Here is a 13,290-nt window from a genome sequence, read left to right as displayed (position 1 = left end):
GGAATTGTGTTTATGTCTTGACTGTAAGATGAACAAGAAATGATTCTTGTTCTTATGAATGGGTAATTTACCTAGTGAATTTCTAGTTTTGGTGAAATAGAAATCTACTTTCGAAGGATCTGTTTATTCTGCACTCTTTGCGATTCAATCCATCAGCACAATTAAGACCAAGAACATATCCTAAGACCCTAGCAATTTTTCTCCTGTCTTATTGATAATTTTTAAGGACATGCTTCTACTCTTCACAGGTAACCTGCATCTGCTTCCCAAAATCAAATATTTGTTTACTCTTTCAGAAGTTTAATGTGAACAGAAAAAGAAACCATTAGAAATTTTATTTCTTTAGTCAGGATAATTGATCTTGGATAGAAGCATGTTTTTGAGAGTGTCTATACCTCATTCATTAGTCTACCTAAATGATATTCTGCTGTATGAATAGCTCATTTTAGTCATTCATCAACAAAGTACGTGCCTTAGTTATAACACCATTTGACTGCCTTTATGTATGGCGTTCATATTTTTCTACATGTGGGGATATACTAGTTTTGGCTTACTATGCCAATCATTTTCATATGACACCTGTCCTGTGACACTAGCCTATGACTATTTTGAAGAATTTTGTCCTCTTGATTGTCAAGCATATTTTTAATTTGATTTATGACAATGTTTATTAAATGAAATATATCACCAAATAAAATTGTGGATGTCAAATTATATCATTTTTAGATGTTTATGCCTTTGTTTATTACTGTAGAAGGAATCATAGAAGCTTAAATCAATAACAGAAATTAGTGATTTTATAGTCTAGGAAATGTTTACTCTAAACACATTATCTTCATATTGAGCTGCATTATCTTCTGACCAGTATAATACACTTCACATTATCCTGTAAATCTCATTTACTGGAACAGTTTTCAAACAGTTTCTGTTGCCATTAATTTTTCTTTTCAATTTTGCCAGCCTAATAACACCTTCAGAGGACTCTGCCTCAGTGGTCTTATTCCTACCCCTCTTCTTTTCTGTTGGACAGCCATCAGGTTCGAGGCTCTCTGGGTTTCAGTCAGATCACTGGTTAATTGACCTCTGCATAACAAGAATGATCAAAGTTCTTTCATTTTTATTTTCTCTCACTGCTGCTCCATGGTAAACAAACAACAAAGCCGCACATTTCCCCTCAAAATGGAAATTTTCATTAGAGGAAAATTCACTGAAATATAGCTTATGCCTTAGATTGAGTTTTCCATTGTTTAATGCAACTCTATTATCTAAAATGACCTTGGGAGGAAGTAAAATATTCGCATAGTAAAAAATATTTATATTTAATAAAATTATGCTCTTGTGATTCATCAGTACCCAATGTTAAAGGTAAAAATTTATGTGGTGTATGAAAACTATTGAAAGTAACCATGAAATCCTTTTATTTGCAAATATTCAAAAAAGAAAACTTACTAAATACTAACCCATCTTCAGAATATTGCTAAATATTATCTTTAAAATCAGATTAATAAAGTATACCTTAATTTCAAAACAGTTATTTCCAAGTCTACTGTACATATTTTAAGTTATAGCATTTCTTTTGTAAACATATATTTATTTGTAGTGTCATTCATCTATAATAAAATACATTCTTTTTTTTTTAGTGTTTAATTCCCAGTACAGAATTTGTGAATTATTTTGATTGAATTTTGTTGGTAGCAATAGCAAACTCATAATCTAATCTGGTGTGAGTTTCAGTTGATTCAGAAGATAAATGATTTGAAAATATAGTACCTCTCCTAATGGTCCTAATTAGTCCTAATGGGAACTATTTCAAAGATATTACATTTTCGTATAATGTATACTGTATAGAATTTTGTCCTCTTGATTTTCAAGCATATTTTTTATTTGCTTTATGACTATGTTTATATTAAATGAAACATATCACCAGATAAAATTGTGGATGGCAAATTATATCACTTTTAGATATTTATTCCTGTTTATTACTGTAGAAGAAATATCAATACTTCCATTTTTAAAACTGATATTACATATTTTGGATCATCTTATCTACATAATGAGATAGATTTCATCTAGGTAGAATCATTTAACTATTATCCACATACTATAATTTCAACTTACTGTATTTGATTTGTTCTTGTCTTAATTGTTTTAGATCACTAAGGTTGTCCTTGTCTGACCTCAATTGAAATGGTAAACATTTATAAAGAGCACAATAACATTTTCTCTGATAAAATAAATGCTGAGGTTGAAACTGATGTTCGAGTGTCCAGTCCTAGAGTGGGAATCCATATCAGGAAAGCAAGAACTTAGATATACTGCTGGATCTTCACAGCTATGCCTGCTCGTGGTCACAATGTGTGCCCCTTTGGGCTTAAACATCTCTTAGGCCTCAGGTAAGAAGCTTTCACTATAACAGGAAATAAGCGACAGTGTATCCGCCCACACATGCACACTGATGAAAGGTCTGCTGAGTCTTCAAACCCATGAAATTGTTGTCCTATCATCTAATACTTCTCCCCTTTTGTGAAGATCATAAGAAATATTCCAACAGTGTGGTCTGCTCCTCTAATGTTTAGGAGACAAAAAGAGTCAGGTTACTCCATGAATAGGCTAACTACTTCTTCAGTTATCTTAAGAACAGTTTAAAATCCATAATAAAACCCCACAAGGCTGGTCCCCACTTACAGGCAGCCTATGCTAGTCTTTCATTGGAGTATTTGCTCTGTATAGCTCTACTTAATAATCCATTCATATTGTTTGTACTCCGTTGCTTAATTAGTTCCCTTAAAAAGACATGATAACCCCATAATGGGTTTTTTTTGTATATTTTATATATTCACATTTCAAATGTTTTTCCCTTTCCTGGTTTCCTCTCCACAAACCCCCTATCCCATCCTCCCCTCCCTGCTTCTATGAGGGTGTGTCCCCTCCCACCACCCAATCCCACCTCATCACCCTGGTATTCCCTTAAACTGGGGTATCAAGCCTTCACAAGATCAAGGGCCTCTCCTTCCTTGTAAGATAAGGCAATCCTCTGCTTCATATACAACTAGAGCCATGGATCCCTCCATATATTCTATTTGGTTGGTGGTTCAACCCCTTGGAGTTCTGGGTGGTATGGTTGGTCGATTTTGTTGTTCTTGCTATTGGGTTACAAACCACTACAGCTCCTTCAGCCCATTCCCTAACTCCTCCACTGGTGTCCCCATGCTCTGTCCGATGATTGGCTGCAAGCATCTGCTTCTTGTCATGCTCTGACAGAGCTTCTCAGGAGACAGCTATATCAGACTCCTGTCAGCAAGCACTTCCTGGCATCCGCAATAGTGTCTGGGTTTGGTGTCTGGATATGGGATGGGTCCCCACATGGGGCAGTCTCAGGATGCCATTCCTTCAGTCTCTGCTCTACACTTTGTTCCTGTATTTCCCTAAGACAGGATCAATTCTGGGTTAAAAATTAGGAGAGGGGTATGTACCCGCATTCCCCAATGGTGGACGATTCCTAACTTCTGGATATGGTCTCTACAGGTTCTCCCTCCACTTTGTGGGGCATTTCAGCTAATCTCATGCCTGTTGAGTCCTGGGAGCCTCTTGCTCTCCTGCATCTGGGACTTTGTGGTGACTACCCCATCTTCCACTGCTACACAACTCTGTTCAATTTCCTCACACCTTGTATATTATCCCAGTCTTCTCCCATACCTGATCCCGCACTCTTCCTCCTCCCCTCTCCTCTCTTCCTCTCAAGTTTCTCCCACTTCTACCTCCTATGAGTATTTTGTTCCCCCTTCCAGGAAGGAATGAAACATCTACACTTTGGTCTTCCTTCTTCTTGAGTTTCATGTGGTCTGTGAATTGTATCTTGGATATTCTGAGCTTTTGAGCTAATATCCACTTCTCAGTGAGTGAATACCATGTGTATTCTTTTGTGACTGGGTTACCTTACTCAGGATGGTATTTTTTAGTTCCATCTATTCGCCTGCGAATTTCATGAAGTCATTGCTTTTAATAACTGAGTAGTACTCCATTATGTAAATGCACCACATTTTCTATATACATTCTTCTGCTAAAGTACATCTGGGTTGTGTCCAGCTTCTGGCTATTATAAATAAGGCTGCTATGAACATAGCGGAGACAGGGTGGGAACGGGGGATGAGGATGGGATGTGGAACAATTGGAGGATGTACCACGAGGCGAGTAAAATCTGGAGTGTAAAAGTAAGTAAAAAAATTTTTTAAAAAATTTGCAAGCATATAATTTGAATATATTCTCTGGCTTTTAAATAATTGGCTGGTGCTGGAAGTCATATCGTAAATTTAATTTCTGTCCTCCTTTGCAATGGTGGTCATTAGGCAGAGGGTTGGCTTATAACCTAAGGGTGCAGGTGTGTTGGGGGAATAACCTGGAGAAGCTCATCTTATTGAGGGGGTAACCTGGAGATGCTTGTCTTGTTGGGGATTAGCCTGGAGACTAGAGCTAGGCTAGGGTTTTGTAGGGGGGCAATTTGGAAACCAATGCTAGGTAACAACCTGTTAATTTACCTAAGTTCAAACCTAGATCACGTTCTCTAAAATGGAGTCTGCACTTAAAAGATTTGACCTCTCAGTGTCTTAGGCTCTGCAAGCCCTGAGGGGGTCTAGGTTTGTTGATACTGTTGTTCTTCCTATGGGGTTGCAATCCCCTTCAGCTCCTGAGATTATCCTACCTCTTCAATAGGGGTCCTTGTCCTCAGTCCAATGGTTGGCTGTATCTGCATCTCTCTCTGTCAGCTACTGGCAGAGCCTCTCAGAGGACAGCTAGCTAGTCTCTTGTCTGAGGCAAAACATGGCATCAGTGATAGTGTCAGGTTTGGTGCCTGTGGAGAGGATGGATCCTACATTGTGCCAGTCACTGCATGACTTTTCCTTCAGTCTCTACTCCATTTTTGTCCCTGAATTTCTTTTAGAAGGACATATGCTTCACTAGGTCCATATTGGCATAACAGAATAGCAACCTTATTAATAATAGGCAGAAGCTGGAAATAACCCAGTTGTCCCTCAACCAAAGAATGGATACAGAAAATGTGGTTCATTTATACAATAGAATACTATTCAGCTATTGAAAACGAAGATATCATGAATATTGCAGGCAAATGGAACTAGAAAATATCATCCTGAGTGAGGTAACCCAGACCCAAAGGGCATACATGGTATGTACTCACTTATAAGTGGATGTTAGTCAAAAAGTACAGAATGAACATAATACATCTCACTGATCCTGTGAAATTTAACAAGTAGGAAGGCCCAAATGAGGATGCTGCAATCCTACTTGGATGGGGAAGCAAAATAATCACTTGAGAGAGGGAGGAAGGGACCTGGGGAGAAGAGGGGAGAGGAAATAAAAAGGGGCTGCAGGATCAGGTATGGAGGGAGACAGGAGAGAACCCCAGGGGGCAGAATGAATGGAAATGTGCAGCTGTGGGTTGTGGAGAGCAGAGGGGAGACCTGTAGAAAGCCCAGAGACCTGAGATGTGAGAGGCTCTCGGAACTAAATGGAATGATTGCTGAGTGCCCGAGAGTAGGGAGATGAAGCCTGAAGAGACCATCTCCAATGGACAGACAGGGCCCGCAGAGGAGGGATGGGTTACCCACCCATCCTGAAATTACCTTTTAGTAAGATAAGTAATTCAGAAGAAAATGACCCAGTTCTCAGTGTATACATTGTAGAGAGGAATTATTGTGAAGTATGTTTACAAGTAGAATTTGGTCTTGCAGGTGTTAAATAAAACCTTTTAAATAACATTTGGTTTTGAAACATATACCACAAAGATTTTTTCATCTGAAATATGCTTAATATTCAGTTTAATAAACATATATAATTATAACCTAAATTTACATAAGAAAATTTGTCATGATAAAGCTTCACTCAGCAAACATTTGTTGAAATCCTAAAGTTAAGGTGAACAGTTTTATTCAATGTTGATTAAAATGACATGATCCACCATGATTTAAAAAAAAAACTAAATTAGATCATATATTTACTCTAATCTTAAAATTAAATTCAGCCAGGCTTGGTAGAAAAATATCTGTAATTACTGCACCAAGGAGGCAGAGATAAGAGTAGCAGGGGTTTGAGTTGAGTCCAAGGTCCAAAGGAATCTCTCTGCAGACTAGTGTGTGCTGATGAAATTAATTTGTAGGGTGTTTGTCTTGCATGTCAAAAGGCCCTACTAGAGCAAAAAGCAGTTGTAGGTTAAACTCAGCATTAAAAAGTGAATCACATGTTAATATAAAGCATTTTTAAACAGTTGTTTCAGGACTTGTGGATTTAAATATATCTGAGTTCAGTATTCTTATCTATCTTCCTGACCAATGGTATACAATATTTTTTCCACCAATTTCTAGCTTAGCAAGTATGGCATTTACAGTATTTGAGAGAACATATTTGAAAAAGAATTTCCAAAGGGGAAAAAATGGTCCACATTCATAGCATGTATGCAGCGAATGTTTTTGTACGAGTGTTTGACTGGATGGTTTTTCTTTTATCGAACTGCTGAAAGTTTACTTACTGTTTGAATTCAATTTCTAGTGTTTGTCTCCAAAATTTAATTCAGAAAGAAGGGTAAGAACATTTAAAAGTAAAGTCAAGTACTGTTTGTGTGCATGCTCTGTTGAAACAGGACACAGCCATGTGGACAGGCTAATCTATATGCCTTTAGTTTTAGCATCTTGAATTATAAACTTTCTATCTTAATCAAGAGTTTTCACCTGAATCTATCAATTCTATGATGCAACAAGTATAATGTTTCTCTGTTAATAGATCAAAAAATTATTATTAACATTACAAAAATTGGAAGACAATTAGAAATAAATAAACATTATCTATGATTTTATCATCACTACTTTCTATCTATTGACTATGTAACATTTGGTAAGCCTAATTTGCATAGACTCCAGAGTAAAATTGACAAAAAAATAAATTACTGGCATGACATTTATATTAATGAAAGTAATAAAGCATATTTATCTATGTATTGTTTGCACCCATCAGCTCATTATTAATAATAATGGACCTATATAAGAACAAATAAAACAAAGAGGAGAGACTTTGAGGAGAGTATTTCATATTTTAATTCAGTATATGTTCTTGTATTTCTTTGATTTTTACATAGGATACTCATATTTGACAAAAGTAAGTGTGATGAAGTAATAACATTTTGCTTTGCATCTTTCTATGTCCATATTTATATCTTCACTGGGAAACTTGCCATTGATTTCCAAAATGCAAAAATAACATTAAAGTTGAGAAAATTAACATAAAATTTATGACATATCTAGACTCAATTTGATTTATAGTTAAGGACAAACAAAATTTTAGATAACAGATACTAGACAAATAAAGTCTATTAGAAAACTGAAATCTTCAGATTCTCAATAGCAACAAAATTAATTATGTCCATTCCTACTTACATTGTAAAGATATGCTTCTCAAGTCTCAATTTTAAACTATACTTATACTATTAATAGGTTAAGATTATCTATAACTTTCTTCAGCTTTAAAACATTCTTAGCACTATTTTATTGAAAAAAATTTACCCTCAAGAAATCAATAAACAATTTTTCTTAAACAAGAGTATAATAAACAGCACACTAATATGTAAAAGAAAAAAATGCATCATAATTGAATGACATCTAGAATATGATCAATGACCAAATACTTGTAAAGGCCACTGCATGAAGTTAATACTTTCTAAGTTGTGCAAAATAAGCACATGGAAAGCATAAAAGAATTTGTAGCTATATTAAGGACAACAATAAGACAAGTTCCTCTTTCCAATGTCAATCTACTCACTTGAAAAAAAGATAGGGAACTGTAAAGGAGTAGAATACTTACAATGATTTTTTAAATTGCATTTATGTATTTACTGTAAGAGTTCCTAAATTAATGCTGGTAATTTGGATTATATATGTTATATGTTGTACTCTAAGTTTAGAATTTCCTTCTTTTTTTTAAAATTGGATCTGATTCGTAGATTGAATTTTTTTCCATTAAATAAAAAAAAAAACCTTATGGTTTTTTGTGAATAATTGTATTTTGATATAACATATTTACAACCCAGTTTTCCTGCACCAATATTACATTTTAACAATACCAACCAACCAGACCTCCCAGGGACTAAACCACTACTCAAAGACTATCCGTAGACTGACCCATGACTCCAACTGCATATGGAGCAGAGACAGCCTTGCTAGGCAGCAATGGGAGGAGAAGCCCTTGGTCCTGCCAAGGCTGGACCCTCAGTGTAGAGAAATGTCAGCGCAGGGAGGCAGGAAGGGGTTGCTGGATAGGTTGGGGAAAAAAAAGAAGAATATAGAGTTAGAAATTTGGAAAGCATTATGGTCTTATTTATGTTATACCCAATCAAGACTGTTCTCTTATACTCTGGGACTGAACATTTAATTGTAAATGGAAAGCTCTTAAAAATTTCAATAATGTTAAAATAAGGTTTGGAGTGATCTTAATCTAGAATGATTAAGCCGGTTAAATAAATGGATTTCTTTTTTTTAAAATAAATTTAGATTCATAGACATGAGACAGGTACACACAGAAGTTGGCCTGTGAAGATATGAGAAGACAAAGGTTATATATCCTAATAACAAGATAATTAGTCAGTAAGTATTTACTATGCCTAGGTAATTAATCCCTGCACAGCAAGCATGGCTTGTGATTGGAGCACAAGCAACAACAACAACAACAACAACAAACTGAAATGAGAGTAGAACAAGTTATTTCTTTACTGCCCATTGAACTTGACATAAGTTTGGTGAAGGGGGAAATAAAAGAAGAGACTGTGTAAGCCTATCATGTAGCATTGCCACTCTGACTGTAAACGTTGTAGTAGACAGGTTTGGTGCTGCAATTCCCATCTTTACAGAGGTGAAAATGGATATAAAGGCATATGACATTATACAGTGGCTAAAAGGAATGAATCCCAGGACATGAACAGCTTCAGTAAGAACCGAATCTATTACATTAACGTATTAGTGAAGTGTGTGAAACTGGGATAATTACTATGTTCTGCATCCAGCTGGAAAACATTTATATTTAATTCCTGGTAAAGTCATCACACGTTTTGCAGAAGAAATTGTTGGGAGGCTTAACATCTTAAAAGGAAAAGGTTAACAGAATTAACTAGTGGCAATCTACTACAAATACTAGTGTTGGATTGCGGAGAGCCAAATAACGTATGGCCTGGAAGATGACTGTTAGATAAAGAATCATAAACGTCTAAAGCAACACATTACTAAGTTTCTGATAGTAGGAAAAGTCCAGTTCCAGTGGAGGAGAATGTCAAGGAGGGTGGGAAGGAGGGTGGTTGGGGAGGGGGAACACCCTTATAGAAGAAGGGGAGGGAGTGGGGTAGGGGACTTATGGAAAAGAAACTGGGAAAGGGAATAATATTTGAAATGTAAATAAAAAATATCAAATAAAAAAAATAAAACTTAGCTGTCAGAGTTTAAAGATTGGACAAGTAGACCTATTGGTTATAATTGATACAAGCTATGATGTACTATTAAAAATAGAAAAGACTAATCCTTCAGGAAAGTAAAAAATGAAAACAAAAACAAAACCAATAAAAATTATTATATTAGAATTTATAAAGACCACTTTCCTATGGCAAGCCCATGCCCACATTTGGGCTTGTGTTATTTCTTCTTAAGAGTCTTTCTTCCTCTTAACCCTGTGCTTAAGCATGGGAAATGTAATTTAATGTCAGCATAAACTAGGACATTGAGAAAATCATTTTCATAAGTAAAGATACTCTGTAGCTAGTTACTCTTAACAGCACCAGAAGGCACAGCCTTAAATCTACATAACAAACATCACCTTTTGATCTTTGGTGCCACAGAACCTTGCTAAATCACAAGGAAATAAAAATGTAAACTGCCTACTTCTTTTTTCTGGTTGTAGCTGAATTTCATGTGAGTCTCTGATAATTGTTTTCATATTATTTGGGTGGGGTGTATGGGGTTTTCAAAGAACTATGGAATAAAATTTGTGGCTACTTCGATTTTTTTCATTAGTTTTCCTTGCATTCTAAAAATGATTATGTAAATTTATTTTTGAAATGTCTCATTAAAATGCCTGTGTGTATATTTGTAAATTTAAGTATTTGGGTGATATATAAAAAATTCCGAAAAATATATACTGCTTTACAAATGTGAATATTCTCAATTTTTTAAAAGCTATTAAAAAAATGTGGGTCCATAAAATGTTTTTTAAGACTTTAAAATGTTACTTGTTTTTATAAACGACATTCACGTGCAAGGTAAATATTTCCTTAAGGTATGAAATTAATATATACATAGACTTTGGTAAGAATTTTCTTTCAATAAAGATTAAAAAAAATTAAATTTAATTCATTCATAGTCAATGGATAATGCAAGAAACAATGAACTCCCTCCCCCAAAATATTTTTAGAAGCCAAGCAAGATGACACATTCTTTTAATCCCAGCATTCTGGAGGCAGAGGCAGAGGCAGAGGCAGAGGCAGAGGCAGAGGCAGAGGCAGAGGCAGAGGCAGAGGCAGAGGCAGAGGCAGAGGCAGAGGCAGAGGCAGAGGCAGAGGCAGAGAGGCAGAGGCAGGTGGATCTCTGAGTTCAGGGCCAGCCTGGTCTACAGAGTGAGTTCCGGGTTACCAGGATTGCACAGAGAAACCCTGACTTAAAAAACAATACAACGGCAAAAATCCAAAACAAAAGCTATATGATCTTTGATGTTTTTCACAATCTACCTTTCTGCCCAACTAGGTGTGGCTCCTGTGTACTATCTGCGCATGCTCAGGTTTCTGTACATTTTACGCAGCACCAACGGGGTGATCGGAATCTTATTCCCAGGCTATAGTCACTCACATTTGGCTCTAAGTAATCTACATATGACTATATATATATATATATATATATATATATATATACACACACACACACACATATATATTATTTTCCATATAATATAATCTTATGTCAATTATTTAGGGACAGGTAAACAAATAACACATCAGTCCAAAAAGGCATTGACAATAGATAACCAAGGAAATAATTCTGTACAGCCTCAGCTTGAATATACCATGGTAAGTTACAGAATGGGTTAATGACGTACTTGCTCTTTTGGTTTCTGTGAGTCCACATGGGCCCTGCTCAGTTGAATTGGTAGACCCTTGTTCCCAGGTGTCTTCCACATGCTTGGACTCCTACAGTCCTTTCTCACTATTTTCCTCGGGGTTCCCTGATCGTTTGGTTGGCCATCGAGGGAGCGCTGCAATTTAGAATCTTTCACATGATGCCTGACTGTGGGTCACTTCCTCCAGTCTGCTTCCAAGAGAAACCTCGCGGAGGCTAACTGGACAAGGCAGCGATCTATGAGTACAACAAAATATCATTAGGAAACATTTTATGGATTTGTTTTCTGCCAGTCTTCTTTCGTCTTCCTTAGGTCTCTTGGCTACTCAGTCTCTGGATTTTGGCAATCCAGATAGTGTAGGGCATGGGGCCTGTCTTGGGGCCTTAAGTTAAACCAAACATTGGTTGGCCACTCCTATATGCTCAGAATGACCATGGCCCCAGCACATCCTGCAGGCAGGACAGATTGTAGGTGGAGGTTTTTGTGGTTGGATTGGTGTCCAGGTTTTTCTTTCTATAGCTTGCAGAATACCTTCTTGTGCCAGCAGACTAGGGTGTGGGGGCAATGGATACAAGTGACACTAGCTCAACCTCTCAATATTGATTGAGTAGAAATTGTCCTTGGCAATGGAACCCTGCTATCAGTTTTCAGATCACTAGCTTATGTCCTTGCAAAAGCCTAGGTTGTTTAGCGATCTCCTCTGGACCTCTTTGTCAGCTATTTAGCCAAATGCCATGCAGTCTCATCACTAGAAGCCATGCCTGGCTATAAAGATGGCCAGTTCAGACTTAGTATCCTCCATTACTGTAAGTCCTCACTAGGGTCGCCCTCATAGATTACAGCAAGTGTTCACTGTTCTAGGTTCCCATGACCCCTACACACAAAGCCCCAAATTCCAGCTGTTTCTCCCCACACTCTTTCCCTGCGTTCACCCACTTGATCTCTCCCACTTCTGTTCCTATCCTTCCCCAGTCTATCCATGATATATATTCTATTTCCCCTCCCAAGGACATCGTGCTTTCCCCTATAACTCTCCTCTTTCTCTAACCTCTCTAGGTCTGTGGACCCAGATAATAGCTTTATTATCATAATTTAACAGATAATACACACCTACAAATGATTGCACACCATGATTTTCTGGGTTACATCACTCAGGATGAATGAGATTTCTAGTTTAAGTTATGTGTCTGCAAAATACGTAATGTCATTTTTTTAACTGCCGAGTAATTACTCCACAGTGTAAATGTAGAATATTTGGTTTAATACATTTTCAGTTGAAACACATCTACGTTGTTCCCACTTTGTGGCTATTATGAATGAAGCTGTAGAGAACATGATTGAGCAATTTTCCTTGTGGTAATATGGAGCATCCTTTGGAATATGCCCAAGAACGGTATAGCTGGGGCTTAAAGAAAAGTGAGAATTTTTTCATGAGTTTGCATGTTATCCTTGAGCAGGGTCCATGCTAATCTTCTTTATATTGTCCCAAATTTAGAATATGTGCTCTCGAAGTGAGCACAAGGTTTGGAATTTTCAGATACCTTTTAATCTCACAATTAATCTGAGTCAAAACATATCTGATTTTAAGGAATGTAGATATAATTGACACTCCTTTAATAATATATACATAATGCTAACAACTTTGATAACTCTAAAGTAGGTATACATTCAAGGACTATATTTTGATGTATAAAATATTCTTCAAGAAAACCTTTGAGTTACATTAGTGTATAAATAAGTTTGGGAGTGTAAAAAGAGGTAGTGTATTGCAAGTAGCAAAAGTCATCATTAAAGCTAAATTTTCACTTAGATATCAATGAGAGGCATGTGCAAGACATGGAGGCATGTTGATTCTTGCAATCTGTATTACTGTACATTAATATTCTGTATATTACAAAATAATTTATTAATGTATTATCATTCTCAAGAAATTTGTTTTTCTGGGAGGATATTGAACTTGAGGACACCCTTAAATTTAGCTACACAAGCTGGATTTTGGATGAAACTCTCGACCTCAAATAAAGTAAAAAATAAAAATAGCATTCAGTCTATAGTCTTGGGTTCATACAGCAAATATGAAAAGTTTCTAATAATAACGGATGCTGGATAGACCAGTAGCACATGATCCTTAGTTAG

The 13,290-nt window shown here is 36.3% G+C and overlaps 1 non-coding gene across 1 annotated transcript; it reads right to left on the bottom strand.

The window, feature by feature from the left end:
• Positions 1-12,566: 12,566 nt before the first annotated feature.
• On the bottom strand, positions 12,567-12,673 carry LOC116913053. The gene has a single exon (XR_004389587.1). It is a non-coding gene; the product is annotated as a U6 spliceosomal RNA (small nuclear RNA).
• Positions 12,674-13,290: the final 617 nt, after the last annotated feature.

This window comes from Rattus rattus, chromosome 11 (assembly GCF_011064425.1).
Source record: "Rattus rattus isolate New Zealand chromosome 11, Rrattus_CSIRO_v1, whole genome shotgun sequence".
NCBI lineage: Eukaryota > Metazoa > Chordata > Mammalia > Rodentia > Muridae > Rattus > Rattus rattus.
Note: the sequence above shows the minus strand (reverse complement) of the source record. Positions and strands in the feature narration are given on the sequence as shown.